At 33.3% G+C, this 19,479-nt stretch overlaps 1 long non-coding RNA gene across 1 annotated transcript in view; it reads left to right on the top strand.

Moving 5' to 3' along the window:
* The window catches only part of LOC138382717 (uncharacterized), a 48,077-nt gene that overhangs the window by 13,004 nt on the left and 15,594 nt on the right, over positions 1–19,479 (top strand). Inside the window, exons 3-5 of the long non-coding RNA XR_011233470.1 lie at positions 808–874; positions 13,603–13,681; positions 17,511–17,628. This is a non-coding gene — a long non-coding RNA (uncharacterized lncRNA). The remainder of the gene's footprint in view (positions 1–807; positions 875–13,602; positions 13,682–17,510; positions 17,629–19,479) is intronic.

A 19,479-nucleotide genomic window follows, 5' to 3' on the forward strand; every position in this document is an offset into this window, starting at 1 on the left:
TAGTAAGTGCTTAACCGTTAGTTGGTGCAACTTATTATAATCATGGCCCACAGAAATCAAACATTCTAACCAACTCAAGTTACTCTAGGACATCTCTAAAAATTATTTTATTTGTAAAGATGAGCTGTAAATATGTTTCCTGCTTTTGTATACTGGCTTTTAATCCTTCCTACTCTTGTTTATAAATAAAGGACAACTGTGGAAACAATTTTTCTTTTCTTGTCACTACTCTTTCACTTACTTTTTGATTCAGGCAACAGTATTTTATTTTGGCCATAGCATCATGTTGTACTATTTCCAGAGATTCTTTTATGTATTTTAAGCTCCAACTTAAGCTTTGTATTTATATATTCTGTTGATACTGTTTTACTATGCAATTCTTGAGATTGGGGAATATATGGATTTTAGATTTTGCAAGTCTGTATGTGTGGGTGGCAAGAGAGAGAGAGAGACTGATTGGTCAAGCTTGACATAAAATCTTAAATTTATCTTAAAATATCTGCAGTTACATGAAGTCCTCCAGAAACTTAGTATGCTCCAATTTCGACATTGAAGTATGAGTTTTTGTTACACTTAACATATTTCTCTTAAACATCAAAAAGGTAATAGTAATAGAACAGCAAATTTTAAAAACTAATGATGCATTGGACTGAAATTTATAAATGCTACTGCTGAGTGTTTACAATTTGTGATTGTTCTATGTTATGTAAGGATCAGAAAACAATTATTGTCAACTTCAGTTGAAAATGTTCTAACTTATATAATGTGAGGAAATTTTTAAAGTCTTCTTTTTTATCTTTTTCCCAGGTTTCATAATGATAAAATGAAGACCATGATAAAACAGCCCCCTACTTAGCCCAGCAGTTCTTACCTTGTAAGTATTAACTCTCAGTCTCCCTACCATTGCTATAAAAAGTTACTAATTGGTGTCAATGTTTTGGTTTACTTCTGAATTATTTTTTCTACCCATCTTAGTATGGTAACTTTCTAACTTGCTCTTACCCCACTACACATTGAGGTTTGATATTTAGTTAATGTAGTTTAGTGTAAAAATAATGCCATTGCCTTGGGTACATTTTCTATTTGGGGAAATATTTTATAGCCAGGACCTATCATCTCTAAGTCTGAGAATCACAATTTTGATCCCTTTCCTTCGGAGGAATTTACAAGTAAGTAATGGTCTTTTTTATTACCATAATTATTCAGGTTTATTGATCTTACGGTTTTATAAATTGAGAGTATCCTCTTCTCTTAAAAAATAGTTTGTTTTTACATTTTATTAGATTACACTTGAGACTTTGTGAGGAGCTTAACATTTAGCTGTTAAAACTTCAGGAGGTGGAGAAAACAGGAAGGCAATCCCTTTTCCTTCCTTTTATATATACACATGCACACCTCTTTTTTAGAATAAGAAGCATTTTTCCCCTGATGCATTTAACTTTTGAGAAATTTGTAAATTCTAAATGAGTAATTCTAACAGGTTAGCTAAAATGAATATCATACCCCTAGAAAAACCTCACAAATCCAGGTCATGTGAAATGCCCAAAATACTTCCCTAAAAGTTTTTGAGACCCTAAAATCAGTTACCAAAAAGCTTTGTGTTCATCTATTCCTTCAGCTAATTCTGTATCTCTGAAGTAAAGAAACTCAAGTGCAAGACTGTTTCTGTTCTTAATGATGTTGAGGCATTGCTCTGTTGAAATGAAACTAGTGCTTCAAATACTTCCCTTACATTATCTCACAATGACTCAAATAATGTATATGTGTTGAGGGATGACCTTATGATCATAGATGATCAGCCATTGAACTCAGTAAGTAGTGAGAATTTTTAGGGAGGGGGAGAATCAATTAAATATTAAAAACTGTTAATAAGCCAGTTTGCAAAGTAGTAGCCAAATGCCACAGGTCACTTTCTTTTTCTAATTTTTTTCCTATTTTTGTTTCTGGAAAATTAGAATGGAAACATTTTTAAATCCCTAAAGAATCCTATATAGTCCAGGCTTGGGTTCTATAATTGGTCCCTTGGAAGCCAGTTCAGCCTTTCTTCAACTTAACTCTTAGAAAAAGAAATCTTTTCAATTGATATTATACTCCTACTATAGACTGGAGAGTAGTCGAATTTTTAAAAGAAAAAATAGATATCATTTAATTTCTAAAAGATTTATAAGCACAGATAACATCACGTTCTTGAATTCATTTCATCTCCTTTATAAATTTCTAAGCAAACAGTCTTTCTTGGATACTTACCAGCATCTCTTAAACATAGGCCATTTGCCATATTTCATAGTTGGAATGCTCTCTGTTATCTGTTTAGGTAGTATGCCTGGAGTTACCTTTAATCTTAGGTACTAAAATGATAATGTTTCTAATTAAACAATGCCCAGAACAATAGGAACATAGTGACAGTAGTTAGTGATCCTTTGTGATTATGTACATGTCTTCCATTCTTTCATTTTTTTTTATGTTTGTTTAATGCCATTGTTGGTTTAAGATGAGGATTTATTTTTAAGCTATTCATTTGTGGAATGTGGATGTTCCAGAAGTTGTGGAATAGTGGTCTTCCTATATTCAATGCTGTCAAAAGTAAATAATTGCAGTGTTTGGGGTTCATTTTTACAAATTGAGTAAAGAGATGGAGTACTTTTCAAGTTTTTTTTTTTCTTCAGTTTAAAAATCTTAAACTCTGTTGCCTGACAGAAAATTCAGAAATAATCATAGTTCTTTCCTTTTTTCCCCTCATTTTCTTTTTTGAACTGTTTTGATTTTTCACTTACATTTTTTGATACATATGCTTAAATTATATATTTCTGTTATGTGAATTTAAAATATTTGGTGCTTAAAAACATCTTTAGGTGCATTGTAAGCAGTTAGAGCATTACATCTATCTTTTTAATAATCTACAACAACAAAAATCTTAAGACATTGACTTGATAAATAGGGAAACAGAAGATGAAGCAGAAAATTTACTCTTCAGTGCTGTCAGTGTTAGTCCTGTGAAAAAAAGTGATGAAGACAAATTACTTCCTAATTCAGAGTATTAAATTTGCCTGCTATCAAGAGCTAGGCTAGAAAAAAGAAATTACAAGAACTATTGCTCACATAAGATGAGTTTTCACGATAAGTTTTTAGAAATGTTACCAAGTTAGCAATAAAATAACAAAAGCATGTATCATACCAGCCTAGAAAATATTGTCAGTTGTTGAATTATAAATAATGTAAATGAAATACTGACTGAAAGTACTGCAAAAATAATCAGAATGTTTTAATCAGTGGAGCAGTAAGTTAATCAATAGTATGGCAAATAATATAAAATCTATTGTGCTTTCAGTAAAACTGTAATGATGTAATTATATCATGCCCTAAACATGGCTGATAATTGTCTTATTTTTAATTTATTTGTGATGGAAATTTACTCTTGTGCAAATTGCTATCTACCTGTGCCATTCAGGAGGAAATTCTAATTATCGTGAATAAATTTTTAAATAGGAATGTTTCTGGGAGACAGGAGTGTGCCAAAATAGAAAAAATAAATTGCTTTTTTGGCAGTTGGATTAGTGGTGAAGGATGTTATGATCCAAAGCAGAAAAATTCATAAGGGTACCAGCTACTGTCAGCATTTGGTGGTAAAGAGAATGTCTTACAAACCTACTAACATGATGACTTGCCATTAATGTAGTAAATATATCAGATCTAGGCTCTTAAAGTTGTGTATTCTATCATTTATGAACATAAGGAGAGTTCACAATATGCTACAGCTGTTTTTTATAGTCATTGCTCAAATAACTGCTATTTCTGAGAATTAGAGAACATTTAATCAAAATGCCAGGTGTTCCTTGTCCTCAGTCTTATATATTTGTCATATATATGTTTTAACAGAGTGATAGAATTAACTCTGAACCGTTTGTGTTTAAGCCATGGCTGTTTCTGCTCTCAACAAAATTGCAGCCATAAAATTTGAATTTCAGTGCCAAAATTATAGAAAGGGGTTGGACTCGTTTTCCCACACTGAACAGCTTCTCAGCTTCAAGATGGATGATTAAGAGAAGAATAGAGAATTTCTTATTTATGAAGTTACTTGATTGTTTTCTTAAGAAAAACAAAAGACAAAATTTAACAGCATGGGGCCTGATTTAAATAGAAAATAAACGTACAAATATAATGAACTCTGGTAGGGATTTAAGTTCCAAGCACAAATGCTGTAGGTAGCATACCCAGACTATTCTGTGTAATCTTGCTCTTATCTTCTATTAGTCTGCAACTTAAGTTTTTAAACTTAATATCCATGTAAAGACAGGAATAAATTGAATATAGAATTGAAATGTATGTTTAGTTGTCGGTGATGCCATATGACTTTTTGCCTAGACTAGTTTCATTCTTCCTGTTATATCCAGTAAATAAATTTATGCTTATTTTTATATTATTAAAAGAAATTCCTTTAAAATATCTCATTTTCTTATAGTAAAAACTATTTAAAGTTTATGAAAATGAAGTTTTGATATATTTAATAGTATGTACTACAAAGAATGCCATCACTTTCAAGTACTCTACCAGTGATCAAATTTCAGAACCTTAGTTTAAAATGTTTAGGAAAATAATATCAAAGGCTATCTGAATTTTAATCCATTCAAATTTTTTAGTTTTTATATCCTTAGTTTAGCTATTCAAGTTGTTTCATTATGCCCCTGTTATTTGGTTCCCTATAGTCAGAACTTAAAATTGGCAGTTGGTCCTCCAAATCCTTGACGAGATGACTTGATAAAGTACACAGAATTTGTCTAAGTCAATTTTATTTTAAATTGATCTTTATTCATTTTATTTTTAGCCTTAGAATATTAGAATTAAAACCATAGTAAATAAACTTTTTCCCTAATGTTATAAAGTGCATTTATGTCAGTAATAATTGATACAAAATAAAATTCTCATAAGAGCAAGTTTCAGCTTAGTACAGTTAAGTCCTCACTCAGTGTTGTTAGTAGGGTCTTGGAACTGACTTTAAGCAAAATGACCTATAATGAAACCAGTTTTACCATAGGCTAATTGATACAAACAAGAGTTAAGTTCCTACAGCATATTTCTGGTCACAAAAAACATCACCAAACTTCTAAAGAAAGGGGAGAAAACCATTGGTTTATGTACAATTTGTCTTTTTACTATATCTTTTATGATTTTTTAAAATCTGTGATCTAATATAGAAAGAAAACTAACTTAAGATATTTAAAGGTTCCCATTTACTCAGAGTTATATTCAAGTTGACTTCTTAAATAAGATATTTAATTTACTTATTTTTGTCTCACCTTTGAAAATGACTGCTTTTTTGTTTTAGAAGGTTACAAGAGTGAAAAATTATGGAGATAATTAAAGACTCATAGCCTAGAATATAAACGACTAGAGTTGGAATTATGAGTGTTGTATAACAATAAAAAACAAGAACTGATTGGTTTTGTTGTCTGAATTTTCTTTTCTTTTCTTTTTTTTTTTCTCTTAGTGGCAGTTTCCTTTGGTTCTACGTCTAGCCATTAGGGTTTTTTCCATATCTAGTTAGAGAAAGTGCTTTTCTTTTAGCCAGCAAACTCAAAAGCAGAGATTTAAGGGATGCAGGCACAGTAATATTTCCAGTGCACTAAGATAGAGGAATAGAGAAATGGCATGGGAAATACCAGGAAAGATTGTCACATAGCTAGTCCAGTTTGAATGGAAGGATAGTTATGAAATAGGGAAACCAGTTATCTGCTTAGCACAGTACTCAATAGTGAGAATAATTGTCTGTATTCAAAAGTTCTTAGTGAATGGACAATTCAGTATCAGCTACAAGGGTTAAAGTGAGAATCCACTGGAGAAGACAGACTTAAGTTGTCCTTCAAAGTAGGGATAAATGGAAAGGGAATTAGTAAATATTTTAGCCTCCAGCAGTAGCTTTCATGAAGATTCAAAGATCACATAGAAATATACAGCTTAGGGGAGGAAAGAACTGGAAAAGAATTTGTTATAAGCCTCTCACTTCTTCAGGGGGCCTCAAAGAATCAATCAGTGTGAGAGAGGATAATCATTGTATTCAAATGAGTAAGTTTATTTGTTCCACTTGCCATGTGGCCACAGTGGCCTGATGGCCACAGGAGCATCATGCTTGGCCAGTCTTCTGTCCACTCCTAACTACATCATTATGCTTCTCTAATATGGGGACCTGTTTTTTCCTCCTAAATATATAACTACCATACTTATAACACACTAACAAAATCGTTAATAATCCCCTAGTATAATAATATCTAGCTCCTATTAGATTAATAATCCCCTACTATAATAATATCTAGTACCTATTAAAATTCCTTATTATTGCAAAAAGGTCTATGTACTGCATTTGGTTGTCATGTCTCTTAAAAGAGACCTTTTAAATGCAATGGAAATGTTTTCATTAGAGAGAAATAGGAATATTGGATAGATTTTGATTATATTAACCTTGATACTTGGGCAGAAAAGTACAGACTATTTAGGAAACTAGATATATTTTTGAATATATGAGGTTTAGGAAGTTTTACTAATTGACTAAAGATAGAAAATCCAGCTAGACATAGATTTAAGGTATCAAATTAATAATGGCAAAGCAGTTGATGAACTGAGGTCTTAAAGAATCAGTTGGAGTTTTTTGGACTGAATGCACAGGGCTGATTGACAAAGGATAAAAATTGAGTGTTGAGAAAGAATAACAATGGGCAAGTATACATAATTAAAAGGGAGCAAAAGAATATATCTAAGAAGAAAAATATTATGATAAATAGCAAATTTATTTGTGTTATAAAAATTTTATATTGCATTGGTTGGCTAACATGGTATATTAATAATTCAGTCTTATCTAGGAAGTAACATCATCAAAAATAAAAAATATATATGAATGGCTTCTAAAAAGTTCAACTTAGCATATGAGGACACTATTGTAAGGGAATCTGCTATTGGTAATGATATTTGAGGGACTAATGTGTATAGACGGACTTTCTGGAATAAATTGTCCAGATTGAAATCTACTTCATACATAGTTTTTAAGCAATCATTCATTCATTCATTCCTCTGTAAGAGGAAATCAAAGGAGTATAGACACAATAAAACTTTATATTCACTTAAACTCAAGCTAGGTTTTTTGTATTATAAAACAGTTGTTTTGGATTATATTTCAATAATATTTCATTGTATGCCTGTTCTCAATACTGAATTTTAAAAGAATCTTCTCTAGTTAATGTATCCTTTTTGTTTTTATGCATTTATATCCAAGAAACAAGAGTCAAGCAAAAACAAATTTTAATCTGTTTTCCTGTAAATTTTATAAATTTGGAAATTTTTTTTTTTTTTGGAGACAGAGTCTCACTCTGTTGCCCAGGCTAGAGTGAGTGCCGTGGCGTCAGCCTAGCTCACAGCAACCTCAAACTCCTGGGCTTAAGCGATCCTACTGCCTCAGCCTCCCGAGTAGCTGGGACTACAGGCATGAGCCACCATGCCCGGCTAATTTTTTTTTTTGTATATATATATTTTAGTTGTCCATATAATTTCTTTCTATTTTTAGTAGAGACGGGGTCTCACTCTTGCTCAGGCTGGTCTCGAACTCCTGACCTCGAGCGATCCACCCGCCTCGGCCTCCCAGAGTGCTAGGATTACAGGCGTGAGCCACCACGCCCGGCCAAATTTGGAAATTTTATAAAACTTTCAACTTCATAATACAGTAATGAAAAAATTGCCATGATTGATGAAACTGTCATGCAGTTTAGTCCCCATAATGTGGGCCTTTGCTTAAAGATATTAAAGAATAGCTATTTTTAAATTTTCCTCCAGATGTAATGTTGACATATCATTCCACTTGTGCATTATTCCATTGTGCTTTAGCAAGGATAGTCATTCTGTGGCCCAGTTGTTATATGTAGCCAGTTCCTTAGAGCTTCAGGTGCAGAATTTGAAGGATGTTTGAAGAAAGTAATTACTGTTATGAATTATATTGATGCTGGATTAAAAGTAAAATTAAGTGTTTGAGAAACCTAAAGTAATGTAGTGACATGTAAGGATATGTCTAAACAACAAACAAGCAGAAACATTTTCATGTCGTGCAATAGCATCTGAATCATGTGAGTGGAAACAATCTAAACATACATATTCAAGGGAATTTTCAGTTTAAAATAGCTCATTCTTGGCCAGGCGCGGTGGCTCACGCCTGTAATCCTGGCACTCTGGGAGGCTGAGGCAGGCGGATTATTTGAGCAGGAGTTCGAGACCAGCATGAGCAAGAGCGAGACCCGCATCTCTACAAAAAATAGAAAGAAATTATATGGGCAGCTAAAAATATATATAGAAAAATTAGGCCGGGCGCGGTGGCTCACGCCTGTAATCCTAGCACTCTGGGAGGCCGAGGCGGGTGGATCGCTCGAGCTCAGGAGTTCGAGACCAGCCTGAGCAAGAGTGAGACCCCGTCTCTACTAAAAATAGAAAGAAATTATATGGACAACTAAAATATATATATACAAAAAATGAGCCGGGCATGGTGGCGCATGCCTGTAGTCCCAGCTACTCGGGAGGCTGAGGCAGTAGGATCGCTTAAGCCCAGGAGTTTGAGGTTGCTGTGAGCTAGACTGACGCCACGGCACTCACTCTAGCCCGGGCAACAGAGTGAGACTCTGTCTCAAAAAAAAAAAAAGAAAAATTAGCCGGGCATGGTGGCGCATGCCTGTAGTCCCAGCTACTTGGGAGGCTACGGCAGGAGGATTACTTAAGCCCAGGAGTTTGAGGTTGCTGTAAGCTAGGCTGACGCCATGGCACTCTATCCAGGGCAAGAGAGTGAGACTGTCTCCAAAAAAAAAAAAAAAATAGCTCATTCTTGAAGGCAAAATATAAAACCTACTTTGGTAGCTCCAAAGTAGAAGATAAGTGGAAAGGAAAGAACAAACCTTACCACACCAGGAGGATATTATTGTTGCTATTGAACATGAGTGAAAAAGAGATATACCTTTTCTGTGTGCCTGGAATTGCTCCACTGAATCTTTCAATTTGTTAATATGTTTAAATCAAGAATTTCCATGTTTTTCTGAAGTATGGGAATAAATTGTATCTAATAGTTTAAATTTATCAGGCTTTCAAATAGAAATCAGTTCTTTTAACTAATATAGTTAAAAATAGAAATAAAAATAGATAAGGGGCCGGGCGCGGTGGCTCACGCCTGTAATCCTAGCACTCTGGGAGGCCGAGGTGGGCGGATCGTTTGAGCTCAGGAGTTCGAGACCAGCCTGAGCAAGAGCGAGACCCCATCTCTACTAAAAATAGAAAGAAATCATATGGACAGCTAAAAATATATATATCAAAAAAAAAAAAAAATTAGCCGGGCATGGTGGTGCATGCCTGTAGTCCCAACTACTCGGGAGGCTGAGACAGGAGGATCCCTTGAGCTCAGGAGTTTGAGGTTGCTGTGAGCTAGGCTGACGCCACGGCACTCACTCTAGCCTGGGCAACAAAGTGAGACTCTGTCTCAAAAAAAAAAAAAAAAAAAAATAGATAAGGGAAAAAATCTTCCTTTGAGGTCTTTATCCTTGTCATCCTCATGTTGAGTAGGCTGAGGAAGAGGAGGAAAAAGAATGGTTGATCCTGCTATTTCAAGGGTGACAGAGGCAGAAGAGATGGAAGAGAAGACAGGAGAGGCAGGTATAATACATTGGTATAACTTTATGGAAATGCATTGTAATTTCTGTTTGACTGTTTTGCTTTCTCATGTCTCTAAAAATGTTTCTATATATTACAATCCTTCTTCCACTGTTTGCTTTAGTTTCAGTGCCAGTATTACAGAAGGGTCCATGTCTTAAAAGAACTCAAAAGTAGACTTGAATAATCAGAACTCTTTTGCCAGATTGTCTAATGTCAATTTGTTTTCTGGCACTGCTTTGGAAGCACTCATCCCCATCAAGTCATCTTCTATTAATTCTTCTGGTGTGGTGTCTTGAATTTCTCCAAGATCCATATCTTAAAACCCTTCACCTCCAACCTTTTTTGCCATATTCACAATTGTTTTATGATTTCCTTGATTCGCTTTGTTGTAAATCCTGTGAAGTCATGCACAACATCCGGACACTGTTGTCTCCAGCAGGAATTTATTGGTTCTAGCTTGCTGGCTTTTATGGCTTTTTTATAATAATGATGGCATCTTCAATGGTATGATCCTTCCACATTTTCATGATGTTCTCTCTATGGGGGTTCTCTCCCACAGCATTGACAATCCTTTCCATAGAGTACCATGCATAATGAGCCTTAAAGGTCCTTATGACCCATTAGAAACATTGTGTTTGGGGACGAACTTCGATGTTTGTGGTATAGAACTTACGGGGTTCTTGGTAGCCAAGGGCATTGTCCAGTATCAGAAGAATTTTAAGAGGCAATCCCTTACTGGCAAAGTATTTCCTGACTTCAGGGACAAAGCATCAATGGAACCAATTCAGAAAAAAGGCTGTTATCTAGGCCTTGTTATACAAGCAAAAGACTGGCAGCTGATGTTTACTTTTCCCTTCGAAGTTTGGTGATTAGCAGCTTTATAGATAAGGGCAATACTGATCATAAACATGATTGCATTTGCACAAAACAGTCGCATTAGCTTGCCCCTTCCTGCCTTATATCCTGGTGCTCCCTTCTCTTCCTAATAATTGTCCTTTATGGCATTTTTTTCTCCAAAATAGGGCACTTTTGTCTACATTAAAAACTTATTTTGGGCCGGGCACGGTGGCTCACGCCTGTAATCCTAGTACTCTGGGAGGCCGAGGCGGGCGGATCGCTTGAGCTCAGGAGTTCGAGACCAGCCTGAGCAAGAGCGAGACCTCGTCTCTACTAAAAATAGAAAGAAATTATCTGGCCAACTAAAAATATATATAGAAAAAATTAGCTGGGCATGGTGGTGCATGCCTGTAGTCCCAGCTACTCGGGAGGCTGAGGCAGTAGGATCGCTTGAGCCCAGGAGTTTGAGGTTGCTGTGAGCTAGGCTGACGCCATGGCACTCATTCTAGCCCGGGCAACAGAGCGAGACTCTGTCTCAAAAAAAAAAAAAACTTATTTTGTGAGCACTCTAGCCCGGGCAACAGAGCAAGACTGTCTCAAAAAAACCTATTTAGGCGGATATTCTTTTTCCTCAGTGATTTTCTCAACGGCATCTGGGAACTTGTCTGCTGCCTCTTGGGTTGGCAAAAGCTGCTGCTTTTGTTATCTTGGTAATTTTTTAAGCCTAACTTCTTTCTAAAATCATCAAACCATCCTTTGCTGGCATCAAATTCTTTAGCTTATGATCTGTAATCTTCATTTTTCTTTAAGATGTCTTATAATGACTTGGCTTTTTCTTGAATCATATTAGAGTCTACAGGTATTCCTTTCTTACAGCAATCCTGTACCCACATAAGAGCTGCATTTTCATTGAGATGAAAAAGTATTTCCCAAGAAGTACAAGATTTTCATGCCAGCAGTTGTAGCTACATCAACAGCTTCATGAATTTCTTTTTTTTTTTTTTAAATAATAATCCTTACATTGGATTTATTAATCTTGAAATGGAGGACAACCACAACCACAGACCTCTCTACAACACAAGTCAGGTAATTCAGCTGTTTCCTGTAATGTCAGGACTTTTCTCTGCTTCTTAGGAACACTTCTCACATCACCAGTGGCACTTCATATGGGTATCGTGTTATTCAGAGTTTACAGTATTGCACTAAACACAATGGAAATATGTGGGAGAACCATGAGAGATCACTTTTTATTGTGATACACAATTTACTGAAGAGACTAGCTGCTCACATGGAGATTATTAGCTAGCTTCACAGCGTTTTAAGTGGATACTCATAACTCTTGAGCTTACTGCAATAGCAACAGGAGGTAACTACAAAATTATTTTATTAGTACAGTGTGCACTACATTTAATTTCGTGCAGTTATGATTTAATATTATGTCTTCACATTTCTTTACATTTCTCTCTAATGTGAATTATAACTACGTGTGTGTAATTTTGATAAATTTTAACTTTTTGTAATGTGCATATAGTTTATGGTAGTAAATGATAAAATAGTCTAGTATCTGCATGCATGGCACAAGCATTCGTGACATACCTTTTTCTTAATTTTTTAGATATTTCTAAGCTACATAGTTTGTGAGTTTTTTCAAATTGTCCCAAATCTCCAAAATAAGTTCCAATGTATTTATTGAAAAAAATCAGCATTTAAATGGGCCTGTGCATTTCCAACCCTTGTTGTTCAAAGGTCAACTGTAATAATAAATGAGAACATTCTTGCTACAAAAAATGTTTTTAAGATTTATAAAACATTGATGTAAATGTGAATATTCATATACAAGATTGACACTCTTAGCCTAGTTGAAAATATACGGACTTTGCACAAAAAAAGAAAACAGAAGAATTGGAAATGAAATAACTCAATTGTTTCCTTCTTTAATCATTTAATGTTTGGAACAATCATTTGATGTTCATGTCTATTGTGCGGGAACAAAGAACAATATGTAGTCTTGAACCATTATTTATTTTGTGATTTTATGTCTTATATTTAAATGATTTTAAATTCTTTCTGAGAAGGGACTGATATTTGGTATACTAGTGTACCAACTGGTGTAGTAACTAGGACAGTACCTGGCACATAGTAAGTGTTCAATAAAATATTTGTTAAATGAAAAAATTTATGTAGCCTTTTATATTTGGAAATATATTTAAATTTTTATCTGGAAAGTGGGAGTAAGGGAGCCTAAAGGACAGTTCCTTAATGTAATTGATAAATACAAATATGTATTTCTCAAGTTACTGCAAATTTATCTTGGTTACATGTTACAAATTGTGCAGAAACTTGAGACACTAGTAATATGTGAAATAGAGGTTGCTTACGGCATTAGCTACATATATTTTTTAATCATGGGGAAAATACTCAGAAATAATTAATGTGGAATACATGACAGTGTGCTTCATATAAATAATTAGATATTACAATGGAGAGGCAAATTTCATTGTTTAGGTTGTGTACATCACCTTATTCTGTATTAGAAGTATTATAGCTTTAGCCCAGTCATTTTAATGATGAGAAAACTGGAGCAAAATAGGTTGTCAAGGCTTGAGCTAGAATGGCAGTTTCCTGGTATCTTTTAGAGAGAGAGAGTAATTTCATTCCTGTATCTGAGTAAGTGTAAACTATTTAGGAGTATACTTTCTTGCCTGATGAATGGAGTGGAGATAGGTAGGGCATAGGAAGATGAAGAGCTACGGGATTCCTGTTTTATTTCTCGTCTCAAGGTACCAAATTAACTCATGTTCCAAGGCTCCATATTTTAGAATCACCTATTATATCAAATGTTATCATACTCCAAGACAATAACCACTCTGATATAGAGATAAATGTTGAAAGCAAAATAATATTTGGATTTCTTGTAACAAATTACCTAAGGGAGAATTGGTTTGTTTAGAGCTTTGTATATTTTTACTATATTTAAAATTAAAATATTTCCTATGACTTCTAATCTTTCTCTTTAAAAGTATATCTGTATTTTGATAGCTTAAGTTTATTGAAACTGAGCTCTTCTATGTCATTTCATGTTTTTCCCTTGACATGAAGTCTGACCTACTTGATGAAGATGTCTTTTGAAAGGCATACTGCCAGGAACAAAATGTTTGTAAATTCTGCTTTTACCAAGGTAAACACTAAATTTTATGAATTCACTTTTTTTGCTTGTACAGGGAAAAATAACTATATATTGAATATATTCAAAAGTTTAAATATTTAACTGTTTTGCCATATCAAGTTGGCACAGGAAAAAAATGCTTACCTTTTCCTCATATTCTTTATGTTTTCTAGCATGATGCTGGACACACAGTAGACTTCCATTAAGTTTTTGATATAAAAACAAATTTTATTATGCTACCTAAAGTATTTTAAAAAATAACTAATTATGCATATTATATCAATGTTATGATCTTAAAACACAGATTCTGTTTTACATGCATTCCTTTTTATCTAAAAGAAAATATTTTTTGTATTCTTTAGGTGCTAATGTGTGTTTAAAAAAAACAAAACCTTGGAGTAAAGTAGCAGCACATAATGGTTTGTGGATTTTGTAAAGGTGCAGGCCATATTGTGCTGCCTCAAAAATACAAGGATCTGATCTTCTGAAGAAAATATATTTCTTTTTATTCATAGCTCTTATGATAGCAATGTCAGCAGTGCCTTAGCAGCACGTAAATATTGGTGTTAAGATTCTAAAATTATCTCCAGTATTAACTGTGCTGCTGAAGTAAGGTTGGCCATACTCTACAGTTGTATTTTAATGTATAGCAATGTTACTGATGTGTCTTCAGTTGTATTAATAATGTGTTTTCAGTATATCATTGATAATCTTATGTTTAGTATGATCCTGTAGAAATAAGTTAATACTAACTGTTCAGATGTATGTGTCTCTTAAATTAGTATAATTGCAATTTAATAATACTTGTGTTAAATGCCGTCAAGTTTCTTGAAAGAGCTTATGCAACATCAGAGGAATTTATTTTAATGTACATTTATATTAAGTATAAATATTAGTTCAGATTTTTAAGATAAAACAAATTCTGATTTTCTCTCTGTTTTGAAATTACTTTTAAAACTTTACATATCTCAGATAAAGTATAAGATTAAGAATACACATTTTGAAGAGAACTTAGAAGATAATTTTTAGTAATGTTTCTAAATATTTCTTTATAAGTGGAGGGGGGAAAGCATCAAAATACACTGGGACTCAAAATGCACTTAATCATAATTTTATAGGTAAGAAAAACCTTACAGATAACCAACCTATATTGGGAGCTGAGGAAACAGAAACTCAAATAGTTTACTACAGATAAAAGATTAGGGTCTTAATTTTATGTCTTCTAACTTTATAATATACTGTTTTTTTCTTGTTTTTATTGAAATGTTTTCTTAAATCCTTAACCAAAGATTTTTGTTTGACGAGCCAAAAATATAAAGATCTGGTTTACCTTTTTATTTCTAATATTTAACTTTAGAAAAAGACCGAATTACGATTATAGTTATTCATTTTATACATATAATATAGTCAAAGTATTTTAATTTAATTAAAATTTGAAGGAAAATGCTTTCTTTATTTTCTTTATTTGTGGTATTTTAACTCATTAAATTAAAAAATGATGTTCAGGATGAGTATGTTTGTTTATTGTACCATAACTCTGGTGTTATTTTGTACAAGGAGTATCTTATCCTTTTCAATTGTAACCAAGTGGAAAATCTACAAAATAAAAGCAGTTCTTAATGAGTCCTTCCCAGTCATAACAATCTATTTTGGAAACCCCAAAAGTATTTCAGATGTAATTTAAGAAATTGTTTTCAAGGGGTAAAGGACCTTCTGTTTAAATTCTAATTCAAGGCAAAATATTATAGAAAACAAAGCTCTCATTTTTAATAACAATCTCAGTTTTTTCCCTGCAGAAGTTTTTCCCCAAAATAAAAAAGCAATCTGTTATCTATATGGTGGCTAGAATTAAATGTCAGCTTTTACATGGAAATAATGTTGCCTTTGTGCTTTTAAAAATCATTTATCAAGTTCTTGTTCCCTGTATTTTATTTCAGCCATTGCATGAAAGACTGACAAACATAAAATTTTTGGTTCCACTAAAAAAACATTCCAGAGCCTAACACACAGATGCTTAGAAATATTTATTGAGTGAATTACAAAGTTTGTTCAATATACTATTTATTTATTTATTTATTTTTAGTAGAGACAGGATCTCACTCTTGCTGAGGCTGGTCTCGAACTCCTGACCTCGAGCCATCCTCCCGCTTCAGCCTCCCAGAGTGCTAGGATTATAGGTGTGAGCTACTGTGCCCAAACCTATTTGTTCAATATACTATCCAGTATTTTTCAGGACATCTGAGGAGTTAGGTTGTTTTGTTGTTGTTCTTGTGTCCTTAATGTATCTGGCCAGGTTTTAGAAAGTTATATTTAATCTGTCTTCTAAATGACAAGGAAAAAAAACCTATATTTTACATTTATCAGGTAAATCTTTATCACTAAGTGCTCCAGATGTAAAGAAGGATCATTTGGAGCTATTATAGCTAAATGAAAATTTTTCTTGTTTTTAATCCTGACAGTAGATTAAAGAAAATTTTAAATATTTGAGGAGTAAGGAAATATAGAAAAAATGTTGTGTTAAAATTTATAATAGTATGCAATTTTTTTCTAGTCTCTTCTTAGAGAAGAGAAAATAATATCTAATGAAACATACATTTAGGAAACTTTTAACAGGACTGGATATTTTATTTGTAGAGTTAAAAAACTTACATCTTTGTAAGTAATTTTGAAACCTGTGAAGAACCAATAGTAAAATCATATCTTTTACTGTTAATCTTTTTGGGGGGGGGGGTGGGGAGTCTCACTCTGTTGCCCCAGGTAGAGTGCAGTGGCATCATCATAGCACACTGCAACCTCAAACTCCTAGGCTCAAGCAATCCTCTTACCTCAGCCTCCTTGGTAGCTGGAACTACAGGTGCAGCTACATGCCTGGCTAATTTTTCTATTTTTTTGTAGAGACAGAGGTCTCTCTCTTGCTCAGGCTGATCTCCAATTCTTTTTTTTTTTTTTTTGAGACAGAGTCTCGCTCTGTTGCCCGGGCTAGAATGAGTGCCATGGTGTCAGCCTAGCTCACAGCAACCTCAAACTCCTGGGCTCAACCAACCCTTCTGCCTCAGCCTCTTGAGTAGCTGGGACTACAGGCATGCGCCACCATGCCTGGCTAATTTTTTCTATATATATTTTTAGTAGCCCATATAATTTCCTTCTATTTTTAGTAGAAACGGGGGTCTCGCTCTTGCTCAGGCTGGTCTCGAACTCCCAAGCTCAAACGATCCACCTGTCTCGGCCTCCCAGAGTGCTAGGATTACAGGCGTGAGCCACTGCACCTGGCCAATGTTAACCTTAATTTGGCATTTTATTGTGGGAAAAAAAAAAATACATAGTTATATATGGGTGTATTTTAAGTACTTGTTTTTTCCATCTTCGGGGAAAAAAAATTCCTAAACTTTTTCATTTAGGTTTCATTTTAAATTGATGCCAAATAATTCCAATATTGAGCATCTTAAATCTGTTACTTAGAGTATGGATTGAGTTTGGAGCCAACTCAGGACTTCAGAAGAGTATTCAGGAAGTAGTGAGAAGAGTATTTCAATAATTCAGTGTGCATCTTATATTCAAATACAAACTCTCAAGATCATACAGATTAATATGTGATAGTAGATTTGAAAACTTAGCCATAGGCTAAATTCCATTATTTAACATTAAAGATATTCTTCATCATTTACATATTCTTTTGGTTATTATAGTTATAGGAAATGTCATTACTAATACATGCACAGGTTAGCCACATTTGAATTAGCAAAATTATGCTTTTATAAACTATGATCTCTCTCTAAGTTAGTATATTTATTTATTTAGAAGTGAACATTCTAAATCAAATTGTATTTTTTTCCTTTTTCAGGTGGATATTACTATTCCTTCCTCATGGAAAAAGTTTTTTCTAAATGTTATTTTTCATTGAATATTATCAAAAAGGAGAAAAATTAATGTTCTAAACTTTTGAGATAGATTTGTCTCTAGTAAGTATTAAGATATATCACTTGCATATCTGAGAGGAGAAATAAGAGACCATCATCAGTACATTCCCATTTACTACAAAATTTTATTTTCTTACTCTTGTCAAGAAATTACTTATAACTTGTTTTATTACTAATAGCTTGAGACCATTTAATGCAGAACTAACTCTGTCACCAGAATTTCAAGAGTTTTTGTTCATACCTTGTTTATTTATAAAATACATCCAAGGTATTTCTAAAGTCCTTTTTAAAAACTACATGCAATGAAAAATACATTAGCAAAATAAACGTTTAAAACTTTTATGTTAAACTTACTGTGTAAGATGACAAATTAGTTGCTGGTTTTTGTCTTTATTATACTGAAATTAAATTCAACATTTATAATTTCTTTTTGCATTTATCTCTTGATTTTTAATATGTGGAATTTGTGTAAAAACTATATTAATAATGACTTAGATTCCCATATTGATGAGTACAGACCCTACCTTCATTCTGTAGGACTTGGAATAACCTGATATTTTTCTTGTGATTGGATCTTTGTGTTTTGAAGAAGTGTAACTGCCTGAAAAATCTTGTTATTATTTATATTTATCATATGCTATGGGGTTAGCTTTTTGTTTGAGAAATTCTGACAAAAGAAAACTTTAAGCTGTTTTTACACTACTGTTCCTCTGTATAATTAATTTATTATTGAATGTATTTTATATATCTTTTTTTTACCGCTTTAACTTTCTTTTATCTACTTAGTAGCATGGATGATTCTATTAAAGAATGTCTTTAGGAAGTGGTAGAAACTTTTAAATTGCCCCATAGTTTTCTTGTTTCCACATTTTATAATTTGGGGGAATGCTTATACTTATGGATCTAACATTTTCAGAAATACAAGTTCTTATAGTACCATAAGCCTTTTTTTCTCTTTTGACTTAATACCTATGATGACTATAGGGTAATTTTTTAAAGTTTTCATGTGGTTTGTTAAAAATACCATATTGGTATGAAACGATGAAGTCTAGTATTTGTTGTTCCAAGTTGAGAAAGTTTAAATACATGTTTTATTAAAAGAAATTGTAAATTCCAGATTAGTCTACACAGATTTGGATATCAATTTGTTTATATTTTCATTATTTTCTTTTCTGATGGTGTGAAAATGTAAATATTTGACAAGCAGCATTAAAAACAGATTTCAAACATTTATATAGAGAAGAGGTACAAATTTATTCTGTTTAGGTGCTGAAGATCATCACTGAATAAAACAGATAAATCTTAGGCCTCATGGAGCTTACAATCTGGGGTCGGGGAATGAGTAAGGAGTGGACAAAAAACTGATAGGTACTATATGGAGTATGTTAGATAGTCGTAAGTTCTATGGAGAAAATAAAGTAGGGAAGATGGGAGTGCTGCAATAAAGGTGTTTGGAAGGCAGAAGAGATATATTTTTAAATAGTATGGTCAAGAAATGGATCACAGAGATGACATTTGAACAAAGACCTAAAAACATTAAGGAGCAAACCATGTAGGTATCTGGGAGAAGATCCTCTCAAGTGGATGATGGCAAATACAAAGCCCAGGAGACTGAAGCATTTTTTGTGTGTACAAGGAACAGCAAGGAAGTGTGTGTGGCTGTGATCAAATGTACAAGAGGAAGAATAGTAGCTAATAGGATCAGAATTTATAGGGACCGGATCTTGTAGCTGTTGAAGCTTTTAGTTTAATCTATAGATTCAGTTTTCCATACCTTTTAAAACAACCTTGACAATTATGTATGCATCCACCTACTTGACCTTTGCAGATAGGACAGAATATTTTTATGAATCTGATTCAAGGTTAGAACCTCCATCTGAGACCATTTAGAAT

This window comes from Eulemur rufifrons, chromosome 4 (assembly GCF_041146395.1).
Source record: "Eulemur rufifrons isolate Redbay chromosome 4, OSU_ERuf_1, whole genome shotgun sequence".
NCBI classification, from domain to species: domain Eukaryota; kingdom Metazoa; phylum Chordata; class Mammalia; order Primates; family Lemuridae; genus Eulemur; species Eulemur rufifrons.